The 20,127-nt window shown below is 45.8% G+C and overlaps 1 protein-coding gene across 2 annotated transcripts in view; it reads left to right on the forward strand.

Moving 5' to 3' along the window:
- The first annotated feature begins 25 nt into the window (after positions 1–25).
- OPN5 (opsin 5) overlaps positions 26–20,127 on the forward strand; it is a 41,031-nt gene continuing 20,929 nt past the window's right edge. The window contains exon 1 of one of the 2 annotated variants that reach the window (XM_040697309.1): positions 26–2,831. The gene's annotated coding sequence lies outside the window, so the exon portion shown is untranslated. 2 annotated transcript variants of the gene reach the window in all.

Genomic DNA, 20,127 nt, shown 5'->3' on the forward strand with positions numbered 1-20,127 from the left:
TCTTATCTGCACACCAGTGCAATCATCCTAAGGGGGAAAAACAAACTGTACGTCTGAGAGAACCACCTGGGCAACTGGAGAAAATCATTGCCCCAATGTAACGCAGTCCAAAGCTCCAGTGGTTTTGCTCTTATACTGAGATCACCTCGGCATGCATTCAACCCAACCTCTGTGCGAGTTACAAATGGAGATTTCAGTGCGACAAAATATTGATTTGGAAAATAATATCTACCTCGCTCCAAAAGTAGTGCCTCCTATTTATTTCTGTGGAACTACAACACCTACGAAGAGCACAATAATGCTGTTTGATAGTGTTTTGTAGCTGAGAACTTGCTGTACTTTAAAATGTGATCACCACCATGAGCTGTGCCTTTTTACCAGTGATGACCAAGCACCTGCATGCCATGCTTGGAAAAATTTGCCCCAAAGGAGGTGACCCCCTGTTCCACAGCTGCTGTGACAGCGTCGTTGCGAGGGAAATGTTGCCCATGGAGTCCAACTTTCACTGTGCTCACACCCTCTGGTTGCTCTCCAAAAACATTCCCATGCATCAGTGAATGTCAGTGGGTGCCATTCTTTCCTCATGGAGGAATTCAGTTCCACCCCTTTGCTCCATCTTCACTCCCATGTCAGACGCCATTCTGTCATACTGCCCTCTGCTGCCATCTGTCACACAGCAACAGCATGCAATGGAATATTGGTGGGAAGGCTCAACCTCCACTGCCATCCCACCAACGTCTGCCTCTGACACTGTGGACTGGCATGATGAAATAGGAGGCATTGCTTTTGTAGCAGCCCTCATATTTGAGGTGAGTTCTGACTGAATTTCAGCATTCTTCTGATCTACTCCTGAGTTGCTCTGTGAACCTAAAGCCTTTCCTGCAGAATTACTCCCCATGCAGTGATTCTGTATTTCTCCTGTGGGGTCTCCTCCCCATTGAAAGGTAATGGGAAGGCGCTGACTCCACCCATTGTGAGGAAGAGGTGGGAAGTGTTGGCCTGCAAAATATCCCACATTCAGTCAACCACTGCACACTGCACACAATAACTGCACACTGACATCCACTTCTGAGCCACGCTGTGGGACTGCTCACTCAGAGGCTCTCTGAGTACAGCCTGAGTTACTTTCTCCCATAGAGCAACTGAACTACGAAGTTCTTAGTGCTGCCCCTGGCTTCGTACCTTTGTAGCACCTTTCAGGTACAATACATGATTTTATTTCCTCAAACAATGCATTTCTCGGTGTGTTACCTTTACATTTTTTATTAAGATTCTATACGGATAGGAAGTGGGAGGTTTTTGTATGAAGGAAATATGTTTAGTTGGTTGAACACCTGACTTCAGGGTGAGGGTATGTACATGCATGTACCAAAATGCATTCTGCAGCCTTTCTATGTGCTTAACAAAGTACATCTGTCAGTGCAATGCCAGTAGGGGCCATGCATGGAATAAGTTCTTTTGTTTTGCACATTTATAGGGTTTTATGTGCATGGATTTATTGAAAATAATCAACCAAACTAATGAAGTGAAATGTCTCTGATGGGATTAAAATTTACCAGTTCATGGACAGTGGCAAATCTGTGATATCTGCTCAAGCGTGCGTGGCTGAGCTGTGCAGGGATGGGGCTGTCTGTTTCCTGCACTTGTCCAAGAGAAGGAAGAGGAAATATGCAAACAAATTACCCTGTTCTAATTTTTGTCATCAGAGATGGAGGCAGGAGTTTCTTGCAGGGGCCGAGGTGAAGGCAAGAACCTTTTCCCCAAGGGCTGACAGAAGGATTTTTAATAGGAAAGCCATGTGGGAAATGAATGTATGGAAATAACAAATAACACAGAATGCAAAATACAGAATACAGAAAACAGGTATCAAAGCCATTTTACTTAAAAAAAAAAAATCCTAACCTTCTGTTGACAGAGCACTCTGAATGTTTCGTAAGAATTGGAATATTCTTATGAAATAAAGCATATTCATAAGAATGGAATGTAACTTTGTAATGAGAAAATGTGACAGCAGCTCTTCCACATACTTTGACAGATTTGAATTTGAGATGCAAATCTGAATCCTTGTTCAGTAATTAATGTTTCTGTCATGTGAACACAATGGTGGCTTTTCTTACCCTTTACTTGTGCCACTGTGGAAGCTTTCTGATGGGGTTTGAGATGTGCTCTTACAGTCTTTCCCACTTCTTAGCTTGGTTCTGCAAACATGCTCCATGCCTCACTTACAGCCACCTCTCGTGTGCCTTTCATCCCATCCCTGCTGATGTTCCACCCCTGGCGGTGCCCATGTCCAGGCTGAGTGGAGCTCCTGGCAGCCTGACCTGGTGGGAGGTGTCCCAGCCCCTGGCAGAGGGTTGGAACTAAATTATCTGTAAGGTTCCTTCCAACCCAAACCATTCCATGCTTCTACGGTTTGGTGCTGCCTTGTGAGCTGAACACCTTAGGAAATGGGCAGCCACCTTTACCTGCCCGGATGCGCAGAGAGGACATTGCTCACCCCATGGCATCGTTCTCATGTTAAACCAGAGGTGAGTTATGGGTGTGGAGACCGTCTCTGTGGCAATTAAAAGTTTGAGCTGCTTGCATGACCTTGATAAAAGCTATTTTTAAAGTCAAAGTCATCTTGCTCGGCACATTCACACTTTCTTTTTCCTGAGCAGACAGCCACCAAAGGTGCAAATATAATGGATTCTGTCATCCTAATGTCATAGATTTCCCCCGTTTCATCAGTGTTAGCACAGAGCCTTGGGGAATCTGCAGCGTGAGCTCCGAGATCGGCCTCCCCACCTCAGCTATCAGCCAACATCGTCTGCTCAGAGGAAATGCAAAAGGTACTTTTTCTAAGCTACAGAAATACTTATTGGGTGGGATAGCAGCCCTTCCCCCCCCCTCCTTGTTGAACAGATCCTCAACCAATACATCAGGATTTTCACCACTGGAAGGTCTTTGAGCATCAACCCAAAGATATTAGCTATTTCCCATTCATTTATTCAGAAACCAAACAAAGAACACCAGAAACAACACATCCAAAGGGACAGGTGATCTCTTTTGTTTTCATATACAGCACTTTGATCCTTCTGGTATAAAATGTATGCACCCAACTGTTCAGAGCAAGGGAAGTGGAATGGAGGCCTTGCGTTCAGCTCAAGGGAAAAGTCATCTGTTGGTCCCGCAGCACTGTATGTGTGTATCCATTGGTCCCACTGTGCTGTGTCCATCCATTGGTCCCACAGCACTGTGTCCATGTGGTTGTCCCATGGTGCTGTGTTCATCTGATGGTTCCAGGGCATGGGCAGGGAGAGGGAAGGGAAGGGAAGGAAGGAACTCCAGGGGTATTTACACAAGGATGTCTGCTGCTGGTGCGTGCCATTTTGTTAGTCTTAGTGTGGATGTTGTCCAATACCAGACTCGTGACTTTTCTTTCTGTTTGTTTAGTGAATGTTAAAACTTCAGGACATGACAGAACAGAAGGGTTGACTGAAATTCTGTGGATTTTCATGTAACCAATGGGGGATTTTGTCAGTTGAGCAGTACAGTTGGATCCAAGCTGGTGAATATAACACCAGTAACAAATGCCACCTCCAGTTCTGCTCCCTGCACTGTGCATGGTTATGAGCAGATGTTGAGAAGGCCATTTGTTCCTCTCTTGTTCCATTTTTTCCTGCTGACACCTGAATTAGTTTCAGGCCCTTCTTATGTGGAATTTGGTGCCTGCGTGAATGAAGGCTTAGATCAGATTTAGCCAATGTTTGTCCAAACTGAACAAATTAGGATCCTCTCTAATTAACCCTCCACCAGCATTGACACATTGTTATTCCTTTATATGGACAGATGTAACTTTGCTGATTTGCCTCTTGGATTAAATATACAAATAATCCTCCATCTGAAATTATTTTCTAAGGTTTTCTGTGCTATTTCAGATGTTATGAAATCCTTCCTCTTTGGGGTGTCCGCTCTGATGTCAGATGTGATCGCAGACCAAGGAAAAATGTTAAAAAATATTCTTCAGGGAAAACAATGGAAGCACCCTTTAGTCTTCACAAGTTCATGCATGATCTCACCTCTGCCACTCTGGTAGATGGCTGCATCAGCTGAACGTTTAACGCTGTGGGGATCGCACAGCCATGTCCTATGTAGGAGGAGTTACAAGTGTTGTATTTGCTTTCTTCTGAAATATACAGTGAAGTGACTCTTCCTATTATTATCCTATTTCTCTTTAGGGGAGGATGTCCTTTGACTTGATTAAATTAAGATTCCTGAGGCAACGTTTCGGACTGTGAACTTTTCTCAGAAAAATCCTCCATACGTACCAATGATCTTGAACTTCAGCATAGATTTGGCATGCACTAATTTTTGCTGATGAAGTGTTAATTGAACAAAGCTTTATTTTGTTTAGCAAAACCAAGAAAACCAGAGTGCAATCATAAAGGTGCAGATAAAGTACCTCCTTCTGTAATATTCTCCTGTGGAAATGGAGAAATGTTTCAGCCATGTTTCAGGGCTCCAGAAACATCAAGGAGGTTGAAGAGGGAGGTGGGCAGCCTATAATTAAATGGGTGCTGTCTTTGGTGTAGAAAATTAAAACATTATCTGTGACACTTGTGCACTACCTTGGACAGAATGCTGACTTCTGGAGCACGAGGTTGAACTGAGGTGGGTCCAGTTCACTAAGATGGTCAGTGGGATGAAGCACCTCTTCTATGAGGAAAGGTTGAGGGAACTGGGCTTGTTCAGCATCGAGAAGAGAAGGCTGTGGGGAGACCTCATTGCGGCCTTCCAGTATTCGAAGGGAGTGTATAAACAGGAGGGGGAACGGCTGTTTACGAGGGTGGATAGTGATAGGACAAGGGGGAATGGTTTTAAACTGAGACAGGGGAGGTTTAGGTTGGATATGAGGAGGCAGTTTTTCCCCCAGAGGGTGGTGACGCACTGAACAGGTTGCCCAAGGAGGCTGTGGATGCCCCATCCCTGCAGGCATTCAAGGCCAGGCTGGATGTGGCTCTGGGCAGCCTGGGCTGCTGGTTGGTGACCCTGCACATAGCAGGGGGTTGGAACTGGATGAGCATTGTGGTCCTTTTCAACCCAGGCCATTCTATCATTCTATGGTTCTATGATTGTAAGTACTTCAGTCATCTGGGTAGATCAGCTTCAGCTTCAGTTCCAGTTCCGGTCCACAGAATCATACGATGGTTGGTTTGGAAGGGACCTCACAGCCCGAATTCCCCTCTCCATGTGCTGGGTGCCTCCAGCTCAGGCTGCTCAGGGCCCACCATGGCCTCAGGCACCTCCAGAGATGGGGCACCACAGCTCTGGGCAGTGCCAGCACCTCACTGCCCTCAGTAAAAAATTTCCTTCTAATATCTAACCTAAATCTCCCTTCTGTTCTCCACACAGCCTTCCCTTCTCCAGGCTGAACACCCCCAGCTCCCTCAGCCTTTCTCAATATAGAGGTGCTCCAGCCCTCTCACATCCTCCTGGCCCTCCTCTGGCCCCGCTCCCACAGCCCCACATCCCTCCTGTGATGGGGGTCACAAGCCTGGATGAAGCACTGGCAGCCTTACAAGGGGCAGAGCACAGGGGACAGTCCTCCCCCCTGCCTGATGCCATCCCCCGGTGTATGCAGCCCAGGATACATTTCTTCACCCTTCACAAATGTTTGTGAGCTACAGCACATGCTAGTACTCAGAAGCAATACGGCATCAGCACACGATGATCCTATTACCTGTTGTGTGCGGTTTACATGCTACCCAGCTTTCTCCTTAATGGCACTGCTTTGCAACCTTGCTCCAAACCACAAAGCTGAGTTCATATTTTCCATCTTAGCTTCTCAGGAGTGGAGGAAAATGCTTTATGCCCTGGATGCTTTATTCAAACATGGTTTTATACCTCTCTTTGCAGCAGTTTTGTGATTCTATCTGTATGGTTCACTTTTGCTATAATCACTCAGGGGGAAATAACCCTTAATAGTAATAGAAAACTTTTTTGTTCTTATTTCAAGGAGAAATTCCCAACATGCCATTCCAGACTGATCGATCTGCATTTCCAGTTTTTACTGGGTTTTTCTGTAACAGAGAGAATTTGCTCATAGTTTCTTTCTTTTTCACTCCAAACTTTACTGGGAAAATGCATTTATTTTTGGAGAAGGGCTGTGACTTTGGAACCACATATTTGCATGCAGTCACCCGGTGTATATATAATTTATGCCTGATAACCTTGAAATAACTTAAGCAAGTCAATCAATGGCTGGTTAGTATGTGAGTCTGTGCCATTAATTAATTGCCATTGCAATTACAAAGGCGTTATTTGTTAAAGCATATTCTGCTTCTTGGGTAGACTATATTTTGAGTTCTTGCTTGCGTTATAATTTTGAGCCCTCTGCTCACACCCCAGCAGAGATTACAACATGAATGTGTCACCATTTAGAGACAGGGATTGTGAACAGTGATGGATTTCAAATGAATAAGTAGACCTCTTCTGAATGCTGGGAATTGTAAAGATGAAGGTTTATCCACCATCATGGGTTTGCATGTTTCCACATCTTTTATTCCTTTAGGAAGAAAATATTTTTAGAGGATAACACTTCAAGTTGCACATTTTTATGGAGCTTTACTCGGTTGTGATGTGGGACTTGAGGTCATCACAGTGTGAAGACTGTAAAATTAATCCAGTGAGTGGAGAGGGCCCTCTTGTTTGAACAGAAGTTTTCTCTGTCCCTCTGACAGTATTCTACTATACTACTCTACATTGCAGTGAGAAACACACCAGAGAAGCTTTTGGACAGAAGAACAGAGGGTTCTTGTTGACTTTTAGAAGATCAAACTAGGCTTAGCTGTTTAGCATGGCTGTGATTTCTGGTTACATCTTCATCCGTCCGTTCTGCCATAACTCAGTGCTCTTTGGCTTAAGTCTGTTAGTACCTATGAGTGTCTTTGAATGAATCTTAGGCTGGTTTGGGCTGGAAGGGATCTTAAAGACCATCCAGTTCCACTGCCTCCGTAAATGGGTACGGACAACTCCTGCAAGGCCAGATTACCCAAAACCACATCCAGGTCGACACACATTATTGTCTACGGATGTTAAAATCATGAAGGATAATAAGAAGAATGGAATGGGCTGCCCAGGGAGGTGGTGGAGTCACCATCCCTGCATGTGTTTAACAACCGTTTGGATGTGGTGCTCAGGGCCATGACTGAGCGGAGGGCTGTTAGAGTTAGGGTAGGATGGTTGGGGTAGGGTTGGACTGGATGATCTTGAAGGTCTTCTCCAACCTGAGCGATTCTATGATTCTATGAAGATTTCACAATTTCTAGGAATTAGATAAAATCACTATTGAAATTGCTGGAGGGTGTCTGCTTTTGAATTCAGAAGGAACTCTTCCATCAAAGGAAACATTTAAAGGGCTAATTTATTTCATTTTATTTGGGGAAGGAGTGAATCCAAATCAAGTGTGAGAAGTCAGGATTCCAACAGGCAGTTTCATGTTTCGAATCCAGTAGGAGCTGAACTTGGGTTATTACCATGGAGCCCTCATGAGGCTAATCACTGCCAACAGACATGTTGGAATGCTTCTTTAAACTCATCTTACGAAGCAGAGAAATTTACAGTGCAAGTCGACACACGTCCACCAAATACTGTTGCTTACTCTTTGGTCTCTACTATAACTCAATATGCATTTAAAAAGTGCTTGCTCTATTTAGACAGGTAGCCCCTATTTTTGTGGTGGTTGCCTCAACATTTAAGTGGCATATGCTCTGCTTTTATAAACAGATATACTTACATTATACAGACATAAAATAAGGGGAGCAAGGAACGTGAGAACCCACTGAGTTTGTCTCTGCCCCCTGCTCTTCAGAAACCATTTCACTGGTAGATGTCTGATATCGGCCTCTTGGAGGAAATGCTCCCTCTGTTTCCTTCTTGTCCACTCTAGCATAGGCAGGAAGGAAATATATTCACTCTTCTACACAGTTTGGCACTGTTTAGAGATTTGTCTTGAATAGTTTTCAGTTCAGATTAAACAACAACTTTTTTTTTTTTAATATCTTGTATTTTTTCATAGCTCTGCTTTTTATGTTGCCTTTTATTCCAGACTTCTGTGGATGCATCTCTCATTTTATGCGTGGGGTCTACATACCTTTATGAGTCTATCAATCCAAATAGAGTCTACCAGCCTACTGACCTAAATAATTTTTTTTTTTTTCCCAAGAGAAGCGGAATCAGTGAGGCTCAGTTTCCCATTGTCCATCCCAAAATGCACATCTTCCTTTTTCCTCCTAAATCGATCTTGCTGTCTTTTGCCCATGCTTCTTAACATTAGTGAGCATTGAAAGAGAAATACTGTACACAGAACTATGGGAGTTTCTGTTGCTTGAGGTGTTCAGTGTCTCAGAGGTGAGGCGCTAAACCAAGACTGATACCCACAATAGCCTCCATCCACGAATAGGACTACCAATGATAATTCTGCTTTCTTTCCTGGGAGTTGTGGTCCAGCATCCCTTTTATCTATGTTCCTGCTACTTCCTGAAAACATTAAAAGGGTTATACTTATATCAGAGGTTTCCATTCATTTCTGTGTTGGATGGAATTAATAAATGGGGGAAATCTGTGTGATTGTGTGTGTGAAACTTGGGCAGTCTTTGTTTTCTGAAGAACCCAAGTAGTGAGCTCAGCAACCTACCTGTCATTCAGTTTTCTGAAGCAATGTATATTCTCAGGGCTAAAGAAATTAAATATGAGCGGTGAAGCATTTTTTCACTGCAGAAATTTTCATTTCAAAATGTCAGGATATTTTTTTCCCATTCTTTTCCTGTTGAACCTATTTCCTCTTTGGAATGCTTCTGTGAGGAACGTGCTGGATTCTCTTTATTTGTCTCATCCTTATCTACAAGAGGTGTTCAGAGTGATGAAATATTAAGTAGCTATGCTTGCTTCATTCCTTGCATGTCTGTCTCCTTGTGAGACTGGGGACCATGAGCTGAAACCAGAGGACCCCGAGGTGTTGTCCTTGCCTGACATGGGCTCTGCTGTGGGACATACCCAGATGGTCAGACTGAACTGTCAGCAATGGCCTCGTTTAAGGTTACCCTTGGTAAGTTCTGCAGGCCCAGGGGGCAGAATTAATGGCTTGATGGATCACGTATTTTTTGTACGTAGTAGGATGAGAAAAATATTCCCACATGCAGGCTAAAGGAGAGACAGCTTACATTTGCAGTGGGATTGGTACAGGTTGTTTTGTTCTCTGATCCCAGAAAAACAGACAGTGCAGAGAGCAGTTTGCTTGACCACCTCCAGCCGTGGGTGTTGTGGACAGGTGGAACGACCTCTGGCAGCAGTGAGACCCACACTGCCTGCTCATCTGCAGTGACTGATATGAGATCAGTGTTGATGGGCCCATCTCATGGTATATAAAAGTGCCTGAAAGACTTCAGGATAACACACGTGAGAAAGGTTGTGCTTAGTGCAAGAAAGAGAGGATTGGGCTGTCGGATTTTCAAGGAGGGTTTAGATCCAGAGAAGGGGTTGAAGAACTTTGTCGATAAGAAGGTGAGGACAAAGATGGGCAGAAAACAAGAGAGCAATGACTTTGAGGCCATCTCTGTAGCTAAGATGCTGGGATGCGACTCCTGCAGGCTGAGCTGTTGTGCAGCAGTGGAAGTGGCTGCTCCGCACCAATTAGGAGAAAGGTCCCACGTCGATACCCTCTCTGTATCATTTCCTCCAGGAAAACGTTGATGTCTCTTGAGGATTCTGTGCTAAGAAGAATGAGATTTTGTTCTGGGGAGGGGAGGTGTGGTTAGGGATGGAAGAACAAGGACATATTTTACCTTTCTGCTTGACTTGACCTATTTGTTCAAAAAAATGGACACTGCGTGCAGCGAGCTGTAACGGGTACAGGGACAGGGCTGTGTTCTGGTGACCAAAACCTGCTAGTGAGAAATCTTAATTAGTTTGTGCCTTGCTGAGTAATGGTGGTATTTTGGATACAGACCATCACAGCTTGAATAACAGCTTCTGCAGCAAGACACTTCCAGCTGAAAGGCAATGAGCAGGCGCAGACGGGCCGTTGCAAAGCATGCACTTGCCTTTGAGGCCAAAAGATGAGATTCTTGTTTTTGTTCACTCTCCCTGTACTGTGACTTTCGCTGTACTGTTCACTGTCCACTTGAATGCTCAACTGGGATTCGTGCAGCACAGGGGCTGCTTGAAATCCAGGTATCCAAAATGCACGAAGAAAGGAATGTTGGTGGTATATAACAATTTTCATCTGAAATCTGTGGATGAGAAGGAGCCGTGAGGTTGTGGTGTAGTAAGGAGGCATTACTAGTTGGCACTGCTATCATACACATATACCAACCCTTTTTTCTCCCCACGTTGTTGTTTGCTTATCCATCCTAGACCTTCTCTTCCTCAAAAAACAACAGTATTTCTGAATGCTGCCTGCCACCTCCCTCCTTCTTTCCTGTAAAGTCATCCTCATTGTTCTCCATTTAGAAGAGGGGGCCTTCATATTTCACCTTTTCCAAGAAAGAACTTCATGAGTAGTTCAGAGATGAGTATTTTTCTGCTCTCTGGACACAAGGAATTTTTGGAGTGGTCTCAGGGTTTGTTACCAGACCATGCAAACACTGCACATAGCCTTGAGCTGCTTGCCGTGTCTTTTCAAGCCATGAAAATCCTCCTTCTGCTGTATTATTTTGCATTGTTTTACACTGCTATCTCTGCTGCTTCCCAGCAACCTCTGGCCAAAGCTTTCATTCTGCTGTCAGTGGATTGGTGCACTGAAGCCATCACCGGGCTGCATCTCAGCTGGGAAGGTCTGGGCATGTGCACAGCTCTTCCACTTGGCAAACTGTGTCCAAGTGTTAACATTTAAAATATCACCCCAAATGATGCTAGTAGATTTAGTGCAGCCAGTGACTCAGTTAACTTGTGTTAGCAGCTGGAAGATGAGGCCCCGAGAGAGGATGGATTAATTCATTCTGTCACATGTCATGATGTATGACTTGGAGGTTCACACTGCCTTGCCCTCTAATAAGTCCTGGCATCTACTTCTTAATGAGAGAGTGCAAGTGCCATAAGGGTAATTCAGAGGGACACATCCTGATGGGTGAGGCTCTTGCACTCACATTCCCCTCTTTCAAGCCATTGTATGTAGCCAAGCTGGAAGTGCATAAGTCTCACAACTTACATCTTTATTCTTACACCTTCAGTGAGCCTTGAGTGCCTAAACAGGTCTGTCGATCAGTTCAGAAGATGTGCACTGGTACTGCCTCCTAAGCCTGTTCTGGTACACTTAAATTATTGCTATGGACCTTGTACACACATACAAGAAGTGATTTCTGGTCCAATTGAAATAAGGCAGAAGATGCTACTAGTCCAATTAAAATAACGCCCGTGCATTCATAACCAAAATTGTTTAATTAAAATAAAAGATGTGGAATTGCTGATGTAATTAATAGTAAAATAGAGGCTATGCGGTTCTGTTGCTGACCCTCTTCTCTAAGCTCCTTTCTCATGCCATGCTTTCCTGAGGTGTCTGGCAGAGCACTGCCAAGTGCCCCAGTTACCAGCACTGCAGCTGGCGGCGATGGCTTCTTCTGATACCCTTCAACTTTAAGGTTTGCTTGGAGATGTGTTTATGCTGTTGTTGTTATGCAAGCCAAGCAAGTCAGGGCCAGGTATGATGAGAGCTAAGATCGGGACTTGAGTGTGTCATTTACTGCTACATCATCTCACCAACGCCACTTGCAATGGGGAATTAACTCTTTTCTCCTTCACTACAGCCTTCCACTACTGCTTTGTTTTCAATGGAGGTATTCCAGAACTGCGGAGATGTGGCACATGGGGACACAGGGGGGACGTGGTGATCCTAGACGTCTCTCCAACCTTCATGATTCTATGGTTCATGACTTGTTCACCATGATTTCTGTGATTTGGGAAAGCAAAGGCTTTCCTGGAGATAAGACTTCAATTTATACTTTATAACAGCTGCTGTTTGACTCCGTAGTGATGAATATCATCCTCCATAGAAGTGAGAAGTTCAGAAGCTTCAGTGGAAACACAGAAAAGCCAATTCTGCTCGTACTGCTTTGGAGAACAGCTGTGTTCCTGTTGTCTCCTAATGCCAAAGGCCCTTAGTGGTGCTATAAATGAGGCCCATCTCTCTCCTCTCCTTTTCACCCATTCATTGCCCTGCCGACATCCTGACCCTTCTGTGCTGTACCACTCCCTTTAGCTCTCACTGAGTGCTGCTGTTTCCCACCTCCACGTGCAGGTGGTGCAGGTGAGGAGACATGGGATGCTGTGGTGTTAGGGCCTCTCTGCCAAGTTACCTGCTATCCTTCTCTTGAGTCTATCACAGGATTGCTTCTGGAGTTGTTGGAGCTTCACAGCCTGAAAGCTCTTCGGACATCTACCCCTGATCTGGCACACCCCAACTGTCTGGAAGACTGACATCTTACTAGAGAGAACTGGTTGCTCAAAAAAGCTGATGTCTTTCATTTTTCTCTGCCCTGGTTCTTCATCCTGTAAATAAAAGATGACTTTAACGATGAGCAATTTCTGCAAAGCAGCTTCAAAGTCAATTGAGTGTGAAGCTCTGCGTTCCTACTCATTCCTCAGTGGATGGTCCCCATGCCACTTGCCATGCAAGCATTTTGGGTCCACCAGAAGGTCACTGTGGAATTTCACAATCCCTCCCTCCATGCTCTGTGCTCATGGGCTGGGAGCTCTGCACCTGCTCAGTGCCACGCAGGGCTGGTGAGGCTGTTGGCTAACTGGGTGAGTTAACTGCATCCGGCCCGTGGCTGCTGGCTGGGTTATAGCATGGCATCCCTGAGGCATACACTTCCCAGCTGCTGGAAAAGAGAGAATATGCTGCTTTTCTGTACTTTGTAACCACCAGGGAGCCATACCCAGCCTTTTCAGGTTGGATATCTGGAGCAATTTGATCTCAGAAGGAGCAGTGGGGCAGAGGCACGGCTGCACAGAGAGTGCTGGGGGCACCATCCCTTAGGGGTCCTAGGATCATGGAGATGTGACAGTGGGGGACATGGGCAGGTGGGGTGGGCTGGGCTGGGCTTGGGGATGTCAGAGGTCTCTTCCAACTGGGCTGATTCTGTGGTTCTATTGATTATTGTAAGATTCTGCCTCGGCTCAGAAGATCCTCCTCACTTCTGGAATCACTTCCTCTTATCCTTTGCTGCTTTGCCATCCTTTTTTTTCTCCTTTACTACTAAGGTACAGTTCTTTAATTTCTCAGTGAGGACAGAACGACACAGATGAAATTCGTAATGATCTCTCCTCTCCTCTCCTCTCCTCTCCTCTCCTCTCCTCTCCTCTCCTCTCCTCTCCTCTCCTCTCCTCTCCTCTCCTCTCCTCTCCTCTCCTCTCCTCTCCTCTCCTCTCCTCTCCTCTCCTCTCCTCTCCTCTCCTCTCCTCTCCTCTCCTCTCCTCTCCTCTCCTCTCCTCTCCTCTCCTCTCCTCTCCTCTCCTCTCCCTTTCTCCTTTCTCCTTTCTCTTCTTTTTTGAAGCGAAAGAGGAGTGTTTTACCCTATATTGATCTATGTCATTAAAGTACCGCTTCAGTTTCCTATTCACAGCTATCTCTCTGCACCCTTCCATCCCCCGGAATGGTGCGGGACGGTGCGAAGCGAGGCTGGACGGAGGCGGGGCTGGGAGCTCCGGAGCGGGGTGGGCTGCGGGGAGGTGGAGAAGCCGCGGCCCCGCTGGGAGGAGGGAGGGGGCACACAGCATCCTCAGCTGCGCCCGGCGGGACGGAGGGTCGGCTCTGCGCGGGGCTCAGCGCCGCTCTGCCCCGTCTGCTGAACTGTAGAACTCGGAGCGCTAAAGGAGCCGTGGATTTACGCTGTTGCAGACGGTTTGGGTTTGACTTAAAGCTGCGGTGCTCGGGGGGATGCTCTGCGTGGAGTTGGTGCGTGAGGTACGTCCGGTCCTGCGGCTCTTCTTGTTAGGGAGGTGTGAAAGGGTGTGTGTGCAGAGTGTAGGTGCAAAAGTGCACACAGACGTGCACAGGGGGTGTCTGCGCTGTGTGCACACCGTATCCTCAATCCAGGTCCAGCTTTCCCCGGGCCAGCTGCTATAAAGCAGCTTCGTTAGCACTCTGATTGCCATTCTATCTTTCTCCTCTTTCCTGTGGAATAAATCATCACAGGAATGAAGTCGTTAGGATGCGGTCTCAGAAGAGACAGGAGAACCATTCTGAAATGATTGCTGCTTCTGGAAGTTTTGCACAGTTTCTCTTCTTTCTTTCTCTCCTCCACTCGCGCTGCTGGGGCTGCTGAGTGCTGTGCATTCACTGGGGCAGTGCCGTGCTGTAACACAGCTGGGCAGCACACAGCACTGGGAGAAAAATCAGCGTTTGGGGACTGATGCTTTAATGTTATTTGTGTATTTGTTTGCAGCTTTTGTGGAGGTGTGTGCAGGTCTGACATTGCCAGTATTACAAGGTGAATTTGAAAGAGAACAGGTTGCTTGTGGCTCTGGGCAGCATCAGGGGAATAAAATACTGATTGGTTCGTTCTGATGCAGATTATCTGATTGATACTGTTGTGCTATTGGTTATCAGTTGGCTTCAAAGTAAGGAATGGGCTTGTTTAGCCTGCAAAAGAGAAGGCTGTGGGGAGACCTCATTGTGGCCTTCCAGTACTTGAAGGGAGCGTATAAACAGGAGGGGGAATGGCTGTTTATGACGGTGGATAGTGATAGGAGAAGGGGAAATGGTTTTAAACTGAGACAGGGGAGGTTTAGGTTGGATATGAGGAGGAAGTTTTTCCCCCAGAGGGTGGTGACGCACTGAACAGGTTGCCCAAGGAGGCTGTGGATGCCCCATCCCTGCAGGCATTCAAGGCCAGGCTGGATGTGGCTCTGGGCAGCCTGGTCTGCTGGTTGGCGACCCTGCACATAGCAGGGGGTTGGAACTGGATGATCATTGTGGGCCTTTGCAACCCAGGCCATTCTGTGATTCTATGATTATGGTACGGTTTTCATGTTTCATATGAGATCAGAACAGATGGGTTTTTGTCTGCCAGAAATACTTATCCTTGCCCAAGATGGGGTGAAGGTTTGTGTGTCACCAGGACACACTGGTGGACAAACGGACAGCAATGTAGAAACTGAGGAAAGGGACTTCTTCTGCCACAGCAAGCCTGCACCTGAAAGCATCCCAGGAGCTGCATGTACATCTGCAGCACAGTGTGTTGGGTGCCTTTTGGTTCTGCATTAGCTCAGCTTGTGGGCCGTGCTGTCCCCTGCAGTGCATTGTGTGGTGCCATGCTGGCTGCCAGCACATGTCCCTGCTGGGTGATGTGTTCTGTCCCTCTGACCCAGCAGTTCCTGTGACCACTTTTCTCCAGGCTCACTCTGTTGGTGCTGCTGCTCACATCTGTGCTTTTTGCACCAGAAAAACAGGAGTGTGAAACCTGCTGCATGGCCACAGTGCTCTCTGTGCCATGGAAACACTCACCTTCAGTGAATCCTCTGCAACCTCTCTGCATCCTGTGAAATGCCTGCTCTGCTCCCTTCTCATTAGGCTTCAAGGGATGGCCCAGTCCCTTCTATGAGATAAAGAAGTGGACTGCGGGCACATGCTGCCAGAGTTCTGTGTGCCTGTGGGGCTCCAGGACTGTCCTGCAGGACTGACTCAGCAGAGCACAGCTCTGACACCTGTGGGCAGCAGTACTCATGTTGGACATCTGTTCTATCTCAGTGTGCCAGAGGGCCCCAAGGAGGTGCCATGGGGACAGCCCCTTTCCTCCTTGTACTCTGGCTTCTGAGCATGAAAGATTTTCCTCGTAAGGAGGACTGCTGATGCCCAATTCTTGCTCACTGTCACTGTATGAGTGCACGTCTCTGTGATGTGTGTTACCTGTTTGGAGCTCTTGAGCTGTCCTTCCCTGCACACAGCTCCACTCACACCTCAGTCTGCAATAACAAGTATTTTATCAAGGCTGAATTCAGCAGTAATTACTGAATATGCATTAACTGTGCTCCTAAAGTAGTGGAGTTAATCACTTATGTTATTCATCTGCAGAAGTGATCGAAAGTAAGAATGTGAGAGAAAATGGATCTCTCTGATCTAATGATGGGGGTTGAGGTGATTCTCCGTGTGACAGCTGTAACTAATCTCAGGAAATATCTACCAAGGGAGGCACTGAGATGGGCATTATTAAAGCTTTGAAGAACTGCCTGGGTGACCTTCTGTAACAGCCATCAGTAAGGAGTGCCCATTTCTCTGAAGTCTTCTCCAGCCTGTTTTCCTGCTCTTTTGTTGAGCTACTGTGAGAGTGGTGAGGTGCTGAACAGCTGCCCAGAGAGGCTGTGGATGCCCCGTCCATTCCTGGAGGTGTTCAAGGCCAGGTTGGATGGGGCCCTGGGCAGCCTGGGCTGCTATGAAATGTGGAGGTTGGTGGCCCTGACTGTGGTGGGGGGTTGGAACTTCATGATCCTTGGGGTCCCTCCCAACCCAAGATGTTCTGTGATTCTATGATTTTATGATACAGCAAAACAGACCCTCAAATAAACTTTGAAATTAGATAGGAATCTATCTTCCTAGATAGGAATAGATAGGAATTTTTTTAGGAAAAACTTCTCCCAAAGTGTGGTCAGGTGCTGTAATGGGCTGCCCAGAAACATGGTGGGTCACTGTCCCTGGAGGTGCTCCAGAGCTGTGTAGATGTGGTACTGAGGGATGTGGTTTGGTGGGAAATATTGGTGATGGGTGGACGGTTGGACTGGATAAGCTTGGACATCTTTTCCATTGATGATTCTTTGGTTCTGTTCTAAATGAGGCAGAAATCAGGAAAGAGATGCTGTCTCGTGGTCTGCTCCTCTCCTACAAGACATGGGGATGATGTGTCCTGTCTTCCTTGGGCCCACAACAGCATGGCCAAACCACAAAGGACTTTGTGAAATGCCTGTAAGGACTGAGGAGAGAGAATGAAGTGAAATTGGAGCAGAGCTGGCAAAATGGCATTGGTTCCACCAAACAGCTACAGCTACCTATAATCTCTCTCTCTCCTTCACCCCTCCTCTGTCTCTTGTCTCAAAAGGTCTGAGAGTTGCTATTGCGCTTATATAGAGCCTGAGTCTGGATTTTGAGTGTCCTGAGGTTAGCTATAGTGGAACAGTTACATCTTAAGGAATATATTATTTAAAAGTGGGATCGTTCGTATTAATTAAATATGAGTTGCCTGCAACACAAGAACAAGCATGAGTCCATTTCTCATAAGACGCAGCAAATTGGTGTCCTTTTTTAGTGGCTTTAAATCTAATTTCACTGGCACTGTGGCCCTTCAGCATGAGATGTGCTGGAAGGATGGGTGGCGGATGCGTGCATGGGCAGGCAGTGCTCTATGGCTCTCTGCTCCCACACCTCGGTCGTTGGAGACCTGCTGCAAAGTAGTCCTCTGGTCTTACAAGGGAGCAAGAAGGAACCAGCCTTGGGAACTGGTTTGTTTCTCAGTGCTTGCCCAAATATGCCTGCCGTGTTTGATGGAGCAGTTGTGTTACGGAACAACTTCTGCTTTTCAGTCAATGGAGGATTCAGTCTATTTGAGGATTCAACAAATACCGAACAAAACCAGGATGGATTTCTGTTATTCCTTTTATTTTTAAATGCCAGTGCTGAAAAAGTGCACAGACCTGGAAAAATGAAGGTCCTCTGCAGGACTTCAACAGCAGCTGTAAGCACTACAGATCCACTGCTGTAGGTTTGCTTACTAATGTAAATATCAACGCAGACATCCACATAATGTGGATTTACTATGGCCTTGATTTTATAATAATTGCATAATTTCAAAACTCAGTAGTAATTCTTACTGCATACTTTTAGTATGAAGCCCTCTATGGGTCTTTAATCCAAGGCTGAGGTTCCCCCCTTCAGCAGAGCTCTTTAGCCTCAGTGGGAGCCACGTAAACCTGAGTGCTTTTCTCCCACCCCTGCCCTTCCTGTGCTGCACTGTGATGTTGGTTGGGCAGATCTGTGATAGGTAGTCGTAAACTATTTCCCCTATATCAACATCCAAACAGGGGATGTTCCAAAAGTTTTGCGATTCTTTGTTATCAAAGGAAAGCAGCGTTCTGGTGTGATGCAGCATGGTGCTCGGCTGAAAGGTGGGAAACGTCAGTTTGAATGTCAATACCTGGGGAATAATTGTTGGAAGTGATGAGTCCCCTTCAACAGGAGTGAGAGCATCTACCCCAGAATAATGGTGGTTAAACAAGGTATCTGCTAAAGGGAAGACTGATCCCAGTCCATCGTGTGAGTCTTCAGACTTGAGACCTCCACTGAGATTAAATTGTCTTTCTTAAAGAAGTCTCTTTGGCTACATTAGGGGGGGAGAGGAAAGGAAAGAAAGGAAGGTGGTGCTCTGGGGTTGTTTTAAGTTTTCTGCTCACTGTTGTGTACCTCCTGAAATGCAGCAGCCAGGCAGACTGCTGGCCAAGGAGGGGTCACACAGAATGATAGATTCATAGAATGGCCTGGGTTGCAAAGGACCATAGTGCTCATCCAGTTTCAACCCCCTGCTATGTGCAGGGTCGCCAACCAGCAGACCAGGCTGCCCAGAGCCACATCCAGCCTGGCCTTGAATGCCTGCAGGGATGGGGCATTCATACTACATGGAGTATCTGAGAAATAATTATCACTGGGCAAAGAAAAGAGAAAGATCACTCCCCTTTTCCCCTTTGAAAGATAACAGTACCCTCTGGTACTAATGCGTACTTCCAGCTTTTGTCCTTCACTCATTCCGATAAAATTATTCATACTTTTATTGTTTTTAAGACTTATTACATATCGCAAGAGGGTAGAAAGTTATTTTCCTAATTAACACAATTGATAATGTTATCACTTCAGCTGTGATAACTCTTTTAAAATGAGCTGTGCTAATTCTCTCTTTGCAGATGCACTGTATCCATGGGTATCTTTTGTTTCACTCTACAATTTACGTCTTGGTAAATTCATTTGCTTTCATGAGTGACTGCAATGATTCCATATGTGGTCCATGACTTTGAAGATAATCCATCCCTCGTGCCCCCTTGTCCAGCAGTCGCAGTAAGGCTTTGCTGCTGCAGTCACTTTCACAGATGACTTTTTGGCAGCATGCAGTGGTAGCTCAGTATCTGTGATGCTGTGGCATGTGTTGCTTTCTGCTCCTTCTCATCCCGAGTGGCTTTTGCCTCTCAGCTACACCATAATTTTCTCTTTTCAGATGACTTTGAGAAAATGGTTGATGCTTATTTCCCTTATTTTTCTGCAGTTACACAAATGCTTTTCCCGTTCACTTTGGCAAGCTAACAACAACTTAGTAACTGTTTTCTTACTAGTTTATATTGTGGTATTCAGGTTTTGTGTGCATCTGCCAGCATATTAGCTTAGCCAGGTGGAAAAAGGCATAGTTTGAACCTGGTTTTGGCAGCTCACCCCTCTGTAGCTTCCTGATATGTGTGAGGGGCTAACAGCAACTTGTAAGCAATGGAGACCAGTGCATGTATGGATCACACAATGACCTTGGTAAGGCATTGTAATACTGCGGTATCTTTGGAAGCACACACATAAGATAGGACAAAACAACAGAGTGAGGTGTTCAAACTTGGTACATTTGGGAAATGTACATCTCTGTTTGCTACCCTTCACCTGATAGTTTAAAAGCCATCCCCATCCCTCCTTACTGTTCTTTTACCCAAACCTCCATTGGAATAGAATGCTGATGGGGATTATGGTTTTTCTTGACTTGGAATGATAAGAAGAATGATTACACTGCCTTATTAATTACATCCTCTTTCTGCCTTTTCATGCTCTAAAAGTGAGATTTGATTCTTGAACACAACTTCGTTTCAGGGGCACAATTACTTCCACTCTAATCAGGGTGATGGAACTATTTTAAAGCCGTATCTGGTATTTAAATCACATCTCATTGGAATGCTTTTTGTGTAAATCGGATGAAGCTAGGTTTGACTGTGTGTCTGAAACCTCTTGTATTCCAGATTAACCAGATATCATTTAAAGTAATGAGAAAAGTTTGTGTGTCTCTTTGGAAGTTCAGCCTGGAGAAGAGAAGGCTGCGGGGTGACCTCATTGCAGCCTTCCAGGACCTGTAAACAGGAGGG

The sequence above is a fragment of the Gallus gallus genome, chromosome 3 (assembly GCF_016699485.2).
Source record: "Gallus gallus isolate bGalGal1 chromosome 3, bGalGal1.mat.broiler.GRCg7b, whole genome shotgun sequence".
NCBI classification, from domain to species: domain Eukaryota; kingdom Metazoa; phylum Chordata; class Aves; order Galliformes; family Phasianidae; genus Gallus; species Gallus gallus.